This window comes from Eucalyptus grandis, chromosome 5, assembly GCF_016545825.1.
Source record: "Eucalyptus grandis isolate ANBG69807.140 chromosome 5, ASM1654582v1, whole genome shotgun sequence".
NCBI classification, from domain to species: domain Eukaryota; kingdom Viridiplantae; phylum Streptophyta; class Magnoliopsida; order Myrtales; family Myrtaceae; genus Eucalyptus; species Eucalyptus grandis.
The window spans coordinates 30599245-30617021 of record NC_052616.1 but is presented as its reverse complement, the minus strand read 5'-3'; positions in this window follow the sequence as shown (position 1 = coordinate 30617021).

The following is a 17777-nucleotide window of genomic DNA, read 5'->3' as shown; positions in this document are numbered from 1 at the left end:
ATTGGTATTAGAGCCCGTGTGCTTATTTTGTTGAAGTGTTTTTACTTCTCAGTTAAAAATCCTCTATGGCTAGTATTTTGGCTCTAGGATTGGTTGAAAGACAGAGCAACACTAGACCTCCTTATTTTGATGGAAAAAGTATAATGTGTGGAAGAACAAAATGAAGGCATTTCTCAGATCCAGAGATCCTTTGGAGTGGGATGTTGTTGAAAAAGGAATCAATCCAAAGGCAACATCAAGTTTAGACAAAAGGGAAGAAGTGATAGAGAAAGATGCTGATGAATCCACACAAGCTAAAATTATCAAGAGACAGGCTCTTGATGCAAAAACAATTTATTCTTTATACCGTGCCTTGTCTCTCACTGAATATAGTCGAATTTCTTCTTGTGAAATATCAAAATTTTTTTGGGACATACTACATGTTACTTATGAGGGGACTGACCCTGTGAAGGAAACAAAAATAAATATTTTGCTTGGACAATATGAAGCCTTTAGAATGAAACCTAGAGAATCTATTTCTGATATGTTCAATCGCTTCACAGAAATTGTGAATGACCTAGCTTATCAAGGACAACTAATTTTTGGACCAATGAAAGTCAACAAATTATTGCGTGGACTCTCACAGGATTGGAATCATGTGAATACTTCAATCAAAGAGACTCAAAGGATTATACCTCTATCAGTAGACGAACTAATAGGCACACTTCAGTTGTTTGAAATGGAGCAGATCAATGATGAGGAAGATCCAAAAGGTAAAAAATCTATTGCATTAAAGTCTAACGTTGATTCTGATGTTACAGATTCAGATGATGATATGGACGATGAGGAGCTGGCCCTTATGATAAAAAAATTCAAAAAACTAAATAGAAAGGGAAGAAGATTGAATTGGAAGAAGCAAAGCACGCAAAATTTCTAGAAAAGACCAACAAAAGACATTGAAAATAACAATAATGTTATATGCTTCGAGTGTAAGAAAAATGGGCATATCAGACCAAACTATCCCTTGTTGAAAAGCAAAGCACGCAAATTTGTTTGATGAGTGGCATGATGTGTTCCAGTTATTGAATGCAATTACTATATGCATGTGTTTTATGAGGTACACTAATGTGCAGGTAGGTGCTGTGGTGAGGTAAGTTTTGAGTGGTATATGTTTAGGACGCCCTTGAGTGAATTTTCGTCATAATCGGGGTTTAGAGTGTTGACTCACTGAGATCTATTCTCACCTCGTCGTGGTTTACAATTTTTCAGGTCCTTAGTCTAGAGATACCGGAGTGTGTCGTGGAGGATCTCGAGCCAGAGTCGAAGGGATCTGGAGTAGAGGTTGTCCGGTAGTTTTTTTAGGGCATACCTTAGAGTGTAGACTTGTAGGACCGACTTGGATTGTATATAACGTGTGTTTTTATGAAATTGGGCTGTCTTGCTTTTCTGTCCTGAGTTTGTTGTTGTTTGGGGATTGTTTAATTCGTTTCCACATGTGCATAATATAAAAAGGGTCGGTGACGCATCCTGGGAACATCCTGGGAACGTCGCAAATTTTAGTCAACCACCGAGGGGTGCGTGCGCGCTCGGGGTTAGGGGCGTGACATTCTCGCTCGAAGTGGTATCAGAGTTGGTCAATGTCTAGAGTGATAAGGTGCGGTGGGTTTTGGGATAGTTAGTAGAAATGTTTTTTCCTTATGCTGATGCCTGTGATTGACTGATCGATTGATTTGTGTCGGTCGCTTAGTTTTCTAATTTTGTGTGGAATTGGAAAACAGGTTCTATAGAGATCATGTAGAATGAGTGATCCGGAGCAGAGGACTCCTCGGAAGAGGGTTGTCACGTCAGTTACTCGGGATAGGACGCCGACTAGGGTCGGTGCCCGAGGTAGAGCGTCGGCTTAGGCCAGCGTGAGTGAGAGAGTATCGCCGTAGGTCGGTACTGGTGTAGCAGCACATGACGATCCTAGATTAGATAGGATCGTGCAGGCGCTCGAGACTTTGGGAAATCTGATGGGGCAGCAAGTTTAGAATCAAGCCGTCGCTACCGCTGCCACACCTGCCGAGGTTCCACCTGGGAATGTGATCGGAGAGCGACCGATGCACAAGTTAGTTGATCAATTTTTGAAGCTGAACTCGCCGAAATTCTTAGGAATAGGCGATCCCAATGCTGCAACCTTCTGGATCTAGGAATTAGAAAATGCCTTCGCATTGTTGAGGTGCTCGGAGGAAGATAAGGTAGTCCTTGTGGTCTACCAGTTGCAGGGAAATGCAAGTACTTGGTGGAGGGCCACTAGAGGAAGAGTGTTTCTTGAGGGTGTGGTTTCGGTGTGGAATGCTTTTGTTGAAGCTTTCAATGGGAAATACTTCTCCGACTGCACTAGAGAACAGAAGATGGAGGAATTCCAGAGCCTTCGTCAAGGTCTAATGTCTGTAGACCAGTACGAGGCCAAGTTTGTAGAGTTGTCTCAGTACACCTCGAGACTGATAGAGGATCTGGTAGACAGAGCTAGGAGGTTTAAGAATGGCCTCAGATCGGAGTTGAAGGACCCATTGGTGCCGTTCAATATGAAAGACTGCACTGACTTGTATGAGCGGGCTTAGCTGATAGAAAGGAATCTGAATGAATGAGCCGCTACATCTGAGTCACGGTTTGGGTCCAATAGAGATGGCAATCAGTTCGGGAAGAAGCCAATGTTTGAAGGAAGATATCCCATTCCGCCCAACAAAAAGGATGGGATTGGAAAGTCAACGCCAAACTCGAACGACGTATGTCGTTTCTATAGGAAAAAAAACATGGTTCAGTTCCATGTCATCTCAGAATAATAGCTTGTTTTAAATGTGGCCAACAGATTAGGGATTGCCTGCGAAGGCAGATGGGACCACAGTAGTTGCTACCGCCACCACCGATGGGACATAACAGAGGGAATGCACTGCAGATAGAATGCCATTAGGATGGCGAAGGGGACAGGAATGAACCAAATTATGCATCAACCAGGGGAAAGAATGTTTTTAGGGTAATTTTATTAGAGTGGCACAGCGGAATTTTGGTTAAGCTTATAGAACTTCAGTTTGTTGTAATGAAGTCGTAGAAAGGAGAATCGTTGACTAGAGTTGTATTTGGCGATTTTGCATATGTATAACTTTGATATTATATATGAAAATGTTTGGCTCAAGGAGCTTTTTGTTGTAACGAATTGTTGTCGTAATGTAATGCGGCTTGACCCGTTGACGGATGAAAGTTTCGAATTTATCAGAAGTTGAGGAGGACTCTCAATCTCTATAATCTCGTTGCTCGAGATAACCCATTTGTTAGACGGGAGTTGCCAAGATTACAGACTACATCCTTTAGGTGGAAGAATGGCCGTGTCATCCATTTTTTCTGTTGGGATTTGGCAGGTGACAAAACATGTCTAGTTGAGAAACCTATCAAGATGAGTAGCGTCTTATAGACTAAACCGTGGAATCGGTATATGATGAATTAAACTGAGTGATACCTCGAGCAAATTAGTCAGAGTCGTGAAGACCTGGAAAAAAAAATCATCAATTTCGTTTTCTTTCCTAAATAAAAAAGAGTAACTCGACCGAAACATTTTTGGAGGGGTCTGATCCTTAGGCCGTGTTGCATCAAATCGTATGAATCAAATTTAATCTATCCGATTACCCTGTTTTTTGTTTTGGTCGGTTATCCGATTACTCTGTTGCCGTAATGGAAAATTCAAAGCTATAAGCGTCGCCAAAAATCACTTTCATCCCATCTCTCTGCCCCTCTCGCTACACCGACATCACTGGCATCCATATCTTGACTTTTCTTCTTCCAACCACCACGTTGAAATCGTCGGTCCCTTGAATATTGATGGCCTGACCAACCCCAATTCCTCTCGCTTTGATATTTCGGTATGGACTTTGATGCTTTTGACTTGAGGGACGATCTCATTTCAGACCGGCTTTACTTGACTCGTAATACTCCGTTATGACCTTCCCCTAGAAACAAAAGCTATGTAATAGCTTTTCATAATTTAAACTATCAATTTTCATTTGTTTTATAACTCTTAAATATGTGAAATTTCAAATTTTAAATGCTCATGCTAGAGGCCTCGTTTGGTTTGGTTTATGGAAATGCATATGCTTTTGGGCCAAAAGAGATTTTTCGAAATATAAATAGTGTTTGGTAAATTATATTTTGAAAACATATTAGGAAGCAACTTTGACCTAAATGTCCCTTAATAAAAACTACACTTTGTAAAGGATTTTTGGTAATTTAAAAAAAAAAAATCGAACTATATGCCAATGGAACTCAGCCACCGCAGGTAAGGCTAGTGGTGGCTCGCCCGTAGTTAAGGCCTTCGCCAACAAATTAGGGTTTTCAGTGGCATTTTTGGAATTATGAAACCGCACCTAAATTTGGACTAACTCAAAAGCGGTGCATTTTGATAGACCAATACGGTTTAGTGTCAAAAATCCAATGTTAGACATGTCTAGGTTTAGTGTCGAAAATCCAATGTTAGACATGTCTAGTTGAGCACTCTATCAAGAATGAGTAGCCTCCTAGAGACAAAATCATGGAGTCAATATATGATGGATTAAAGTAGATAATACCTTTGAGTGAATTAGGCTAGAGAGTCGCATGATGACCTAGAAAAAATAATATCAATTTCTTTTTCTTTCCCAAATAAAAAAGAGTAGCCCGACCAAAACTCGCTTTCGGAGAGGTCTGAACCTTAGGCTGTGTCGTTGCTATCAAATTTAATCCATCAGCTTACTCTGTTGCCATTATGAAAAATTCAAAGCTATTGGTGTCGCGGAAATCACTTTCATCCGCCTCTCGTCTCTCTCTCTCTCCCTACACTGACATCACCGGCACACATATCTTGACTTATCGTCCTCCTACCACCGCATTGAAACCAAGGAAGAACGCAACTTGCGTCCATCTTATCCGTCTCCCGATTATTGATGGCCTGACTAACCCCAACTCCCGTCGCTTTCGTATTTCTAAATGGACTAGAATGTTTTTTTTGACTTTAGGGATTGATCTAGGGATTGATCTCTGACCGGTTTGTCTTTACTCGTAATAATTTGTTCTGACCTCCCCACAGAAACAAAAGCTATCTAATAGCTTTTTATTAGTTAAACTATCAATTTCCAAATTTTAAAATGATCACTTTAGAGGCCACGTTTGGCTCGATTTTGGAAAATGCAAATGCATTCGGGCTAAAGGGATTCTCCCAAATATAAATAATATTTGATAAATTGTATTTTGAAAACACATTGAGAAGCAACTTTAACCCAAATGCCGCTTGGTAAAAACAACACTTTGTAAAGGACTCTTGCTAATTAAAAAAAGAAGAAGAAGTAAACTATTTGCTGATGGAACTCAACCGTCGCCGGCTAGCTTCGCCAGTATTTAAGACGTTCGCCAGCAAGTTAGGGTTTTTGATGACATTTCCGGAATTATGAAATTGAGAGAGAGCAAAGTTCAAAGAACAAGAACTATTTGCATTTCAATAATGCTACTTTTCAAAGTACCTCCAAAACTATCTTGGGATAAAGGCCTTTAGAGACATTTGAAAATGCAATCGTATTTCCTCAAAGTTAGAATAAAATGAACAAAATACCATTGCTTTTGCCCAAGGGACTTTAGAGTCCCAAAGCCCATTTGCAATTTTGAACTAAACGGGGCCAGAATATGTCTTTAGTTTGTAAAGGAAACCTGATTCAAGTAAGTTTCCTAATTTCAGTAGGTTTTCTGGTTTGAGTATATTTTTTAAGGGAGTTTTGTATATTGAATCCAAATATCATGACATACAGGAGATAGAATTCTACTTAGTTGACACAAACTAGAGCAAACAAGAAGAATGCTAATATTACATGTTTGGGAGTTTTTTTATGTGAGTTATTCGTAAGGAATTATGAGATAACACATTTGTTTTTTTTTTTTTTTTTTGGGCCATTGGGGGCTGGAAACAAATAAACGATCAAGTGATTGTAAACTGTGTACTTTCCGGATTTATAATGGATTTCTTGATAGCAAGCTCTCCCCATAAGGTAAGTACCTACAATCGGACCAACCACGGGTTTTTCTAATGTCCTTATCGTGTCTTATTAATTTCTCTAGTAATTTCACTCTCTCGTGTTTGACTTATATTACAAGATCCGTTACTTCCACATTATTTTTGCAACTATTGGCATCAAAGCTAAGACTAGGATTTTAGTATTTATTTGGGGCTTTTGCTTGTCTAACCACTATGAAATTTTTGTTGTTGTAATTATTTCTGAAGTGAAAGTAAAAATGAAAGATTTAGGTACTGTAAAGAAAATACCGGGCATGGAGATTTCATGTGATAGGGTTACATGGTTTTTGCCCCTGTCTCAAAAGCAATATATTGAAAAGATTGTGGTGGGTTGAACATGCGGTGGGCACAATTCGTTGGTACACCTTTAAATGTGCACTCTAAATTGTCTAATAAGTTATTGTCGCAAATTAAGGATCAAGAGGAGCATATGTCCTGCGTTTGTTGCTCTAGTGTAGTGGGTAGTACTATGCATTCCATTTTATGCACTAGGCCCGACATTTGACAAGTTATGAATATTGTTAACTATTATATGAAGCATTGTGGTAAGACTCATTGAGAAGCTATGAAGTGGATCCTAAGATGTTTAAGGGGGACACCAAACACTGATATAGTGTATTGAAGGGACGACAATGATATTGTGGCTAGGGTTACATGTATTTGGATCACGCTGGTGACTTGAATGAGCAAAGGTCTTAAGTAGGATATGTATATGCGCTGGTAGGTGGTGTAGTAAGTTGGAAAGTGCCCTTATAGGATAATGTTGGCTTGTCTTCAACCGATGCAAAATGCATGCATAGACCTTCATAGCAAAGGGGTGATATGACTAAGGAATTTGCTCTTGAACTTTGGGTTGAAGCAGGAAAGTGTTGACATACGCTGTGATAACCAAGGTGAGACACATCTCACTTCGAATTTGATTTATCTCGAATGGACAAAGCATATTGACATCAAGTACTATTTCATCCAAGATTTCATGGCAATTGGCAAGGTGGTTGTGAAAAGGATCACGACAGTGGAGAACTCGACAACATGATGACGAAGCTCATTCCTCCAGCAAAGCTTAAGCTTTGGTGGAGCTCAATTAGGGTCTATAGGGAATGATCGCTCATTAGGACAATGGGAGAGCCGACATAGATGATGAGCACTACGACTTAGCTACAAATATCGATTCAAGGTGGAGATTTATTAGAATATTTTTTGATTTTCTCAAGGAACCCGATTTAAATAAGTTTCCTATTGTAAATAGGTTTCTTAGTTCGAGTGATTTCCTGCTTTGAGTAGGTTTCTTAAGAGGAGTTTCTTCTTTTTGATATAAATATCATGTATATATAAAAGATGGAATTCTATTTGGTGGACACACACATCAGAGTAAACAAGAAGATTGTTAAAATTTTATGTTTGTGAGTTTTCAAAATGAGTTGTCTTTAAGAGATTATGATATAACACTTGTACATTTGCTTTGGGAGACATACTTGAGTTATTGAGCTTGTATACTTAGCAGTATGCGAATTCATAATGGAACCGGCATGCTTTCCCAGTGGAATAGATATTGAAACTCAGACTAAACCATATGAATATTCGGTGTCATTACCATTCGTCATTAATCTCTTTGATAATTTTGCTCTATCGCTTTTGATTTGAATCACAAGATTCGTGAACTTCCGCACAGTTCAAAACTCGACCCTTGAATTTCAATTCACGATAATGTGTTTTTAATAAATTTCCTAAAAAAGCGATATTTCAGCTTTGAAGTTTTCAGTTGTGCTATTGAAGCTAATTTCAATTCCACTTTTCCTATAAAAAAAATGTTTGACCATGAGTTGCTCCGCTTTCGCTTTGGGGCAGAAGTACAGCACAAGTGCCATAACTTGGCACGGGGGGACATTTAGGTGCCGTAACTTCAAAACGGTACACTTAAGTGCCACTTTTTTTTTCTAGTGGGACACTTAAGTGCCACCTCCGGCGACCCTTACCGGAAATCCTACGTGGCAATATTTTATTATTATTTTTTGCCTACGTGGCTCGCCGGAGAGCTGAGTCGGCTCTAACTCACCAGAAACGACGTCGTCTGCATAATAAAAGCCCCAAATCTTCCAAAAACGACGTCGTCTCCCCAAATGCCCCAAATCTAAAACCCTAAATCGGCCAAAATTCCTATTGAAGTGCTCGAATTCAAGTCTCGAACCCTAATTTTCATTTGCCCAAAATTCCTTCGTCGAATCTTGGAAATGGAGAGCAGGACTCACAGCAGCGCCTCAATTTCCTCTCACCGAAGCGAAGGAGAAGGCCAGCGTTTATGTTTTTGTGGGTTACCGAGTCCAAGAAGAACATCGTGAACTCAAATCAATCATGGGAGAAGATTTTATGGATGCGCCCGATATAAAGAAGCGTCGAAGTGCAAATACTTCAAATGGATCGATGAGAAGTTCTCTGACCGAGCCACAAAGGTGATATTGGATCTACTTCATAAAAGACAGCAATCTTCATCTGTGTTCGTGGACGACTTGGACGATGTTGACTCAATGCAAGCTCAAGCGTCTTCAGTTAAACTTTTCAAGAATGAAGTCTCAATGCACGCTCAAGCATCTTCAACTAAACCTTTCAAGAATGAAGTTTCAATGATGAAAATTGAACGGAAGTGTTACCAAGCATGTATTATGGTGTCGTTTTGTTGTCTATTGTACTTTATGATGAATAAAGTACTTGAAAATGAGAAAAAGTTTCTCCGACTGCCATAGTTAAAAATGGTGTTGTTCTGGATTAAACGCAGGGTTTTTTCTTTTTGAAAGATGCGAAGAAGTTTGTGTTGTTCCACAAGATCATTGTGGCTTTGTTGTTGTTTGTACTGTCGTATGGAGTTGCCATAAGTTTACCATCATCTTCTCTGTTTTGATGCAGACCAACATATACACAAGACAAACATGAGTGATTACCCGAGTGCCATAAGTTGTATTTAGTAATCACGTAAGTGCTAGTCGCGATGAAAAAATGATCACTTAAGTGTCAAGTTATTATTAAAGTGATCGGTTAAGTGTCACTTGTAGTTAAAAGTGAACAGTTAAGTGCCAAGTTTTTTTAGAATAGGATCAGTTAAGTGCCAATTTTTTGTGGGTTTTCTCTAAAAATTGCGCCAGCCACTAGAATTGGCTCCACCACCAACCATCACCATCACCACTAGCCACACTATACACTAGGCGCTCCAGCCACAACCATGCTGGTGGTGTTGCTGCACAAGATACTAGTGCAAGCTGAGCCTTGCACTAGTTTGCATTAGTACACATGGTGTAAGATGTGCAAACTGCACACTTGTACCAGGTGTAGGTGCAGTTGCTTAAGCTTATAACCCCCACCACAAACCGATAATCACCAGGCATCACCACCAGCCACCACATTAGCACCCCAACAACAAACTGACTACCACCAAACATCACCATCCACCATCACGGATACACCAAGCCTCCGGCTATCACCACAGAACACCAACAGCAGCAACAACAAGTAAAAGCAGAATCCATGATAAACAACAACATAAATTGACAAGCAGCGCAAGATCATTTCATTGATATTTCATCAAGTCTGAGTTTGACAACATCAATGAATGACAAACTAAAGAAAAAAAAAAGATAACCATCCATAGAAAGTCTGACAACATCAACGTTTACATAACTGTTTTGACTCATAAGCTCCACAAATCCTATCGCATCTCATCTCATCAATCAATATGTATGACACCCCCTATTCGTGCTCCTTTTGATGGGCCTTTCACTTGATTCATAATTCTGGCACTCTTTCTAACTGGACGTGCAACTTCTTCTTCAACCTTCTCAGTATCCACTGACTCAGATGGAGCTGCAAATGTCCTAGGCCGAATTGAATCAAAAGGAGCTAGAGCTGGAGCTGGAGCTGGGTTCTTTCTCTTCTTTTTTGTTGGCACAGTTGATGTTTTCTTTTTTATTGGTGCAGCCGTCGATTCTTGAGTTGGGCCTGAGATAAGAACCTCTGAACTTCTCCCAGGCTACAAAAAAATAATAAATTGTTAGCAAAAATCTACAGCATAAATTAAAATTAAATTAAATGCAGCCAATAAAACTTACATTGAGAATAACTGCTCCAAAGACGCTCACGGCTCATCCGTATAAAGGCCATAGCCATATTGTCTTAACCTCTTCCCAAGTGTCCCTCTTGTTTGAATAGGGGCGTCACTTTCAGGAACTTGTGATTTGTTGCCCCTTTTTCCTGCTTTCTTGGGCCCTTTAACTACAACCAGGGCTTCTTCAACCAATTGTGCTGGGCGTCTTCTAGATGGCCTTTGTGTACCTGCCCCTTCACCTGGCCTTGTTCTAGTTTTCCTTCTGTGTAGCCCTTCAATTTCAGTGACACCTCCTTCTATTGGGCCTTCTGGTGGTACTGGTGGTGGTACTTGTGGTGCCCCTTGCAGTGATTCTTCTGGTGGCCCCTGTGATGATCCTTGAGGTGGCTCCTGTGATGGCCCTTCAGTTGATAGTTGAGTTCCAACTTGCTTTCTTCGAACCTGAGAAAGAGGCCAAAAGATACCATAAATATAATATCGAGACATATAATAATAAAAACTGAATACAAATTGGTTAAATTTACCACTGGGTATTTCTTTCGCTGCTGAAGAACAGTCGACTGCACTGGCCGTGATGCTGCTTGGGCTAATCCTTCAGCTGGCCCTGATGTTGCTTGGGTCAATCCTTCAGCTGGCCGTGATGCTGCTTGGGCCAATCCTTCACCTGGCTGTCTTCTACCTTGCCTTCTTCGAACAGGCTGTTCAGTTTCATGACTTACTGAGGTTCTTCTTGTGACCTAACAAACACATTACATACAAGGCCAAATAGGATATTATGTACATTTTTATGATAAACGACAAGAAAGCAACATAAACATAAAATAAATTTCATGACTTACCGGGGTTCTACTTGTTGACTGAAGAACAGTCGACTCACTTGGCCCTGCTGTGTGCATTTCTTCAACTGTCTCTTCACTAGGCCCTTCACCTTGCCTCAACGGTTGTTGTTGCTTCCTCAATTGACAACCTTTAATATTGTGGCCTGTTAGGCGACAATAAGAGCACGTGATCTTTGCACCCTGCCTGCTCATTCTTTGCTGACCCGAGACCTCTCCCTCCGTCATTCTTTGTCTTCGTTTTGTCCTTCCAATTTTCTTCTTTAGTGGCAAAGGTTGAGGTGCTTCATGATCCGTGGGCTCCCAAAATTTGCTACTTCTAATTGGCTGCATCATGAACTGATAGGAAGCAAGATATTTTGATTTATGGTACCAATCATCGATGTAATCATCTCGTATTGTCGCCCTTCAATCGGATGGCACATATGGCACGTGCACATGGAATTCCACTTACTTGCCATGCTCTACATGAACACTTCCTACTTCCTAGATTGACAACATACTTATCTCGCACCCTTCATTATCTCATATCCGTCATCTCCATTCCAAATGGGATGACAATGCGTACTTGCAGCCAAGTTCTCATCCAATTTCTTAACAATCCTAGGACCATACTGTCTTGTCCACTTTGCAGCCTCATCTCTTTGTTTCTGCAGCCGAGTCATAACTGCAACTCGTATATCTTCAAGCATTGAGATGACTGGTTTGCATCTGGCATATATTATCTTCGAATTAAAGACTTCACAAATGTTGTTGTCGACGTTATCGCACTTGAACTCCTCACTGAAGAATGCCCTGCACCAATGCTTCGGTTCTAGTTGAAATAGGGTAGCACAACCTTCCTTTGTCAACTGAAGCAATCATTCTTTGGCTATTCTAAAGTCAGCCATGTTTGCACTCTTTGCTAATTGCCAAAATTGCAATTGCAGCTTATCCCCTTTATAGTTCTTTGCCCAATTTCCGTATATGTGCCGTGCACACATTCGATGTTCAGCATGGGGCAACAACTCGGCTACTGCCGGAACCAATCCCTGCAATAATTCAAAGTAAGAAATACTAGAGGAAATTACATGATCATATTACAAAGCAAAGCAAACTATTGACTAAATTTTTCAAAAAGCAAGCATTACCTTTTGTTGGTCGCTCATGAATGCCCACCCTTCCCTGTTTGTTATCTCCAAGTCAGCCATCGGATTTTTCAAGAACCAGGACCAATTGTCCTTGTTCTCAATCTTTACAATAGCCCAAGCTAGTGGTAACATTTGGTTATTCGCATCTCTTCCAATCGCTGCCAACAATTCTCCCTTGCACAAGCCCTTCAAGAAATAGCCGTCCAATCCTATAATCCGTCTACAACCAGCTAAAAATCCTCGTCTGCATGCATCAAAGCACACATAGAACTTATCGAACTTGGTCCCATGATCAGGAAGCGGTCTCTCAATCACCTCTACATACACTCTACTTGTAGGGTTTGCAGCCTACACTCCCAAGCATACTCCCACACCTGCCCATATTCCTTAGCATACTGACCAATAAGTATCTTTATCACCTTTTGCTTTGCTCTTTTGCACCGATTCCTAGATACATTGATGCCTACACGCTCCTTCACCAGCATCGTAAAGTTAACAATTTTCATCTCGAGCATCACCTTGATCAGATCGAAGAAGTGCTTGGACAACCATGCACTTGTTACCCTTTTGTTTTGAAAATTAATGGAACAAGTGTGTTCCTCTTGGTAGGCTCTAATCTGAAAAGACCCACTCTTCTTAACAAACACATTGTAAATCTTCCATGGACAGTTTTGCTCCGAACACCTAGCTCTTACAAATTTCTTGGTATTTCTAATGAAATCAATATTTCTTTGTGCAGCAATGGAGTTCTTCAGTATAGCTTCCCTAAATTGTATCGCATCATGGAATTTCATACCTATTGACAAAGTAGGAGAGGCAACAGATGGATCATAGGAAGGAAACTTACTTTTCCTTCTATGCACAGCTTGTTGATCTTCTTCAACTTTGTCCTGGGAAGTTGCGGTGTCGATGCTTTCTTCATAATCTGTCTCCAGGACTTGGCCAGCAACACCAACATCTGCAGGGCCTTCGTTTCTATTTGGATGAACAGTTACATGCAAAGTTGCAAATCTATCTGACAAAAAGACCCTTTGTTTTTTCCTTGACTATGTAAGCTCCTCATCGTCGGCGTCACTTAAGATTAATAAATTTTCAGCTTCAGCAGCCAACCCTTCATCGTCATCATCATCATCACCGTCACTGGATTAAGCTACTTCCCAATCTAATTCAGTGATTGTGACATCACCCATGTCACAATTGCTCTGGTGAACAGCATCTGCGCCCCTCTCCTCCCCATCCTGTCCATCATGCCCTACTTCCTCCTTCTCCTACTTGGGTGTTATCTCTGTCATCATTTTCGTCCTCACTATCACTATTGTTTTCAACAAACACTTTCGCCTCTTCGCCATGAAGATAATGATATAAGACATCCCTAAAACCATTATCATCTTCCAAAACTCTCAAACCATCTCTCAAGCCTTTCCTAGGAACACAGTACAGTAACTTTTGTACTCTACAAGGCAAAAATGTCACTATATCCCTAACAAATCCAATATAAGATGCCTTCTTTATATCTACAAAGATAGTACCCTCATTCCCCCCCTCATACTCCCACTCATCCTCCCCAATCACAAAATCTCCACCGTAGTAAATGATGACAGCAACATAGTCTTTATGCGCCATTTCTACAACAAAAGAGGACAAATATACAATTAACTTTTGGGACCACATTCACAAAGAACAGACAATTGCAAGTGGAGGTCCCTACACTCTTTATTAAAGAAAAGAAAAGAAGAAAGAGAGAGGGAAGACGCGGTCAGATGACAGCTATAGCTTGAAAACAAGAGGCCTCAGGACAAGGACAAATAAAAATAAAGATGGGACCACCCGACAACTGCTTTGATTATGCCGTCGCATTCCTTTAAAATATGGAGAGATTCCTTAGCATGGGTCCTCAACAATGCAATTTATTAAAAAAATATCCAGAAGTCCCCATCCCCACAACCTTCGATTCGAACATGTCCAAAGTCCAATACTCTGAACCCTAACAATCACCAATCATCGCACATTTCACATCCGACCACTACAAATTACTTTCGCACATCACAATTCAACACCCTGAATGAATCACACATCACAGTGGATGAGGCGACGTCGAGCCCTACACCGAGCCTTAATTTTCCCCGCCGAGCCCTACACCGAGCCTATATTTCAATGCCGCTCCTAAACTGTCAATTCGAACCCCCCCAATAGGATTGTAGCACCACATCTAAGCCATAAATCTCACATCAAGCCTGAGCTTTCCCAGCCGACCCCCAAATTTCAAGTCCGACCCTAATAAACGAGTCGGAGCCCTAATTTCACCACAGGGGAGAGGAAGAAGAGAAAAAACCTGAGCAAATCGACGACGGTGAGCGATGACAGCGAGCGACGAAGGCGAGCGACGACGGCGAGTGATCACCTGCAAATGGCGAGCTGTGAACGGCGATGGATGGAGAGGACGTCAGACCTAGTGTGAACTAACGAAAGGTTAAGATCCAAATACACCAAACGACGTCGTTTAACACTAAGGAAAAACGACGTCATTTAGTTTGGCCAAATGCACAGTGGATGGGGCGACGTCGTTTTCCTCCTCCACGTGTGCTTTTTTTTAAAAAAAAAATTGCCACATCAGTTAAGCATGTCGCCGGAAAATGCCACGTCTGTATTTTGGCCGGTTTTTGGCCGGATTGGCACTTAAGTGTTCCATTTTACTCCGGTAATGGCACTTAAGTGTACCATTTTAAAGTTATGGCACTTAAGTGTCCCTCCGTGCCAAGTTATGGCGCTCCAGGTGTCCCAACCTCTTCGCTTTGGTGTCCCTAGTCTGATAATCATCTATATGAAATCTCATCCATCATTTACATATGGTTCTATAGACCACATGATACACAATAAGTTATCGTATAGACTTAATCTAATTCATTACATCCACCATATATTAAAAAGGAGTAAGAAAATCGAGTCCCGTGTAGAAAATAGAAATTCTTACCACTTGCCATTAGTAGAATGAGTCTATATTTGGATACTTCTCTGTGATATTATTAAAAATGCACTATGATAAATAGAGGGGTAAGTACATTAACATTGCAAAAACTTATGTATGGCACTCACTTTAGTGCCAAAAGTTTATTTTGGATCACTTAAAAGCTAAAAATTTTGAAAAACAATTTTTCAATATCAACTCCAACCTGATTGGCTGGAAATCTAACATGTCACTTTTTATTAATTTTTGAAAACAACATGACTCGCTAGAGAGTACAATCAGCATGCAAAAAATTAAATGATGTTGTTTAGCGTCTTTCCCTCCAAATAAAAATCTAAATCCCCAAATTGATTGAGAACTGGAAGTTGAAGAACCTAACCAGCAATTTGAGCACCTACTTGATTTTCCCTCAAAATTATTAGCTCGATCTTGCAAATGGAGGGTAGAAGCTTTAGTAGCGATGTCATTCATTCCAAAAAAATGAATTAGATGGTGAGTGTTACTGTTATTGTGGGTTATCGAGTCTGAGAAGAAGCTTTGGTAGTGGTCGGCAAATGACAGCGCAACTATGACAGCCGCCGAGTGACGTTGGGCAAGTGACGTTGGCTGATCGAGTGAGCTATGGTGGGCGTTAGGCAAGCAGCATGCTTCATATGTGGGAAGAACATATTGACGCCCTAATTTTAGTCCCCCTTCAGCGATGCCATTTTTGCCAGAGCTATGCGACGTCATTTTTGGAAGGTAGTCCACATATGATGGCAAAATGATGTTGTTTCTTAAGGAGCACGGAAAACAACATCCTTTATACCATTCCACGTAGACTGCATTTTAAATTTTTGCCACGTCAACTTATTTATTATTAATATAAAAGCCATGTAATCAATTTGGTCAGAATTTCTTGTGATGGCACCAAAGTGATATTTTTCTCTTCGATTTGGCACTTAAGTGAGCCGGTGGAAATTTTTGGCATTAAATTTAGCATTGTACACAAGTTTTGACACTTTTAGTGTACTTACCCCACAAATAAAATATTTCACTAAGCAAGACCTTGCGCGCATTTATAGCCATTGGATTACAACCACTTGAACATCAGTAACAAAGATATTTTGGCAATGCAACGGGTATAAATATTAAGGGTATGATAGCTTAACCTCATATTTTAGATTGTTTTCACCATTACAATCTTTTGTTTTGTTTTGTTTTGTTTTGTTTTTGGCAATTATGTACCAGATTTATCTTCTGGGTAGTTCCCACGACAAAAATACATAGGAGAACAGACCGTGGCTCTTCTTCTACTTCCCCTGACACCATGCCTATGCAGCAAGACCAGGGGATTCATCAACGTGGAAATCAGTTCTTGCTTCACCATCTCCCTCTCTCTACTCTTCTTCTTCATAAATTTTGCACCTACCGACTCAGCACCTATGTTTCTACGGCACTACTGCCCAAACACCACCCTCTTCACTCCCAACTCCACCTACCAATCCAACCTCAACGCCCTTCTATCTTCCCTCTCCTCTTATTCTTAGTGGCTAGCAACTATGAGCTACGAGAAGGAATCATTCCATTGGAATCAGACATAGGAGCTAATCAAAGTATCCAATAGCTAGAAGATTGTCAAGTGCAAATAGGTCTATCAACGAAAGGAGAGCATTCCTTGTGTCGAGGTAGTGAGGTATAAGACAAGACCTGTTGCGAAGAGATATACTCAATGACAAGTCATTCACTACAACAAGTTGTTCTCTTATGTGGTAAGACATACATCTATTGAATATTACTTTAGTTGCAAAATTATAACACAAGCTGGAGCAATTAGATGTGAAAATGACGATGAGATGGCAGAGCAAATTTATATTAGGCAATTAGAGGGATATGCTATTCAGGGTAAGGAATACCATGTGCATATATTAAATAAATTTTTGTAGGGGCTGGAGCAGTCTCCTAGGTAACAGTACAAGTGTTTTGATGCTGAAACAATCTCTTAGGTATTGGTATAAATGTTTTGATGCTACTTTGGGTATAAGGGTTTTGAAACAATCTCCTATGTCAATGTGGCAATTGAGTGCTCAATTAAATAGTTGTGTTTATTTTAGATTGGAGGAATGTGCCTTTGTTAAAACTATTATTTTAAGTTGATGATATATTGATAGCAACTAAACATAAGTCTCATATTGATGTGTCGAAGTGGCAATTGAGTGCTAAATTTAAAATAAGAACTTTAGGTACTGCAAAGAAAATACTAGGCATGGAGATTTCGCATGATAGGGTTGCATGGTTTTTGCGCCTGTTTCAAAAGAAATATATTGAAAAGATAGTAGTAGATTTAACATGCAATGGGCAAAAATAGTCGGTACAGCTATAATTGTGCACTCTAAATTGTTTGATAATTTATCGCCACAAACTAAGGAGAAGGAGGAGTTTATGTCCCGCATTCATTATTCTAGTGCAATGGTAGAATTGTGTATGCCATGTAATGCGGTAGACGCAGCATTTTACAAGTTGTGAACATTGTTAATAGTTACATGAAGCATCGTGGTAAGATTCATTGAGAAGCTATGAAATGGTTTCCTTAGATTTCTAAAGGGGACAACATACGTTGGTATAGTGTATTGGAGGGATGACAATGATAGTGTGGCTAGGGGTTACATGGATTCAAATCACACCGGTGACTTGGAGGAGTGAAGGTCTTTAGTGGGGTACGTAT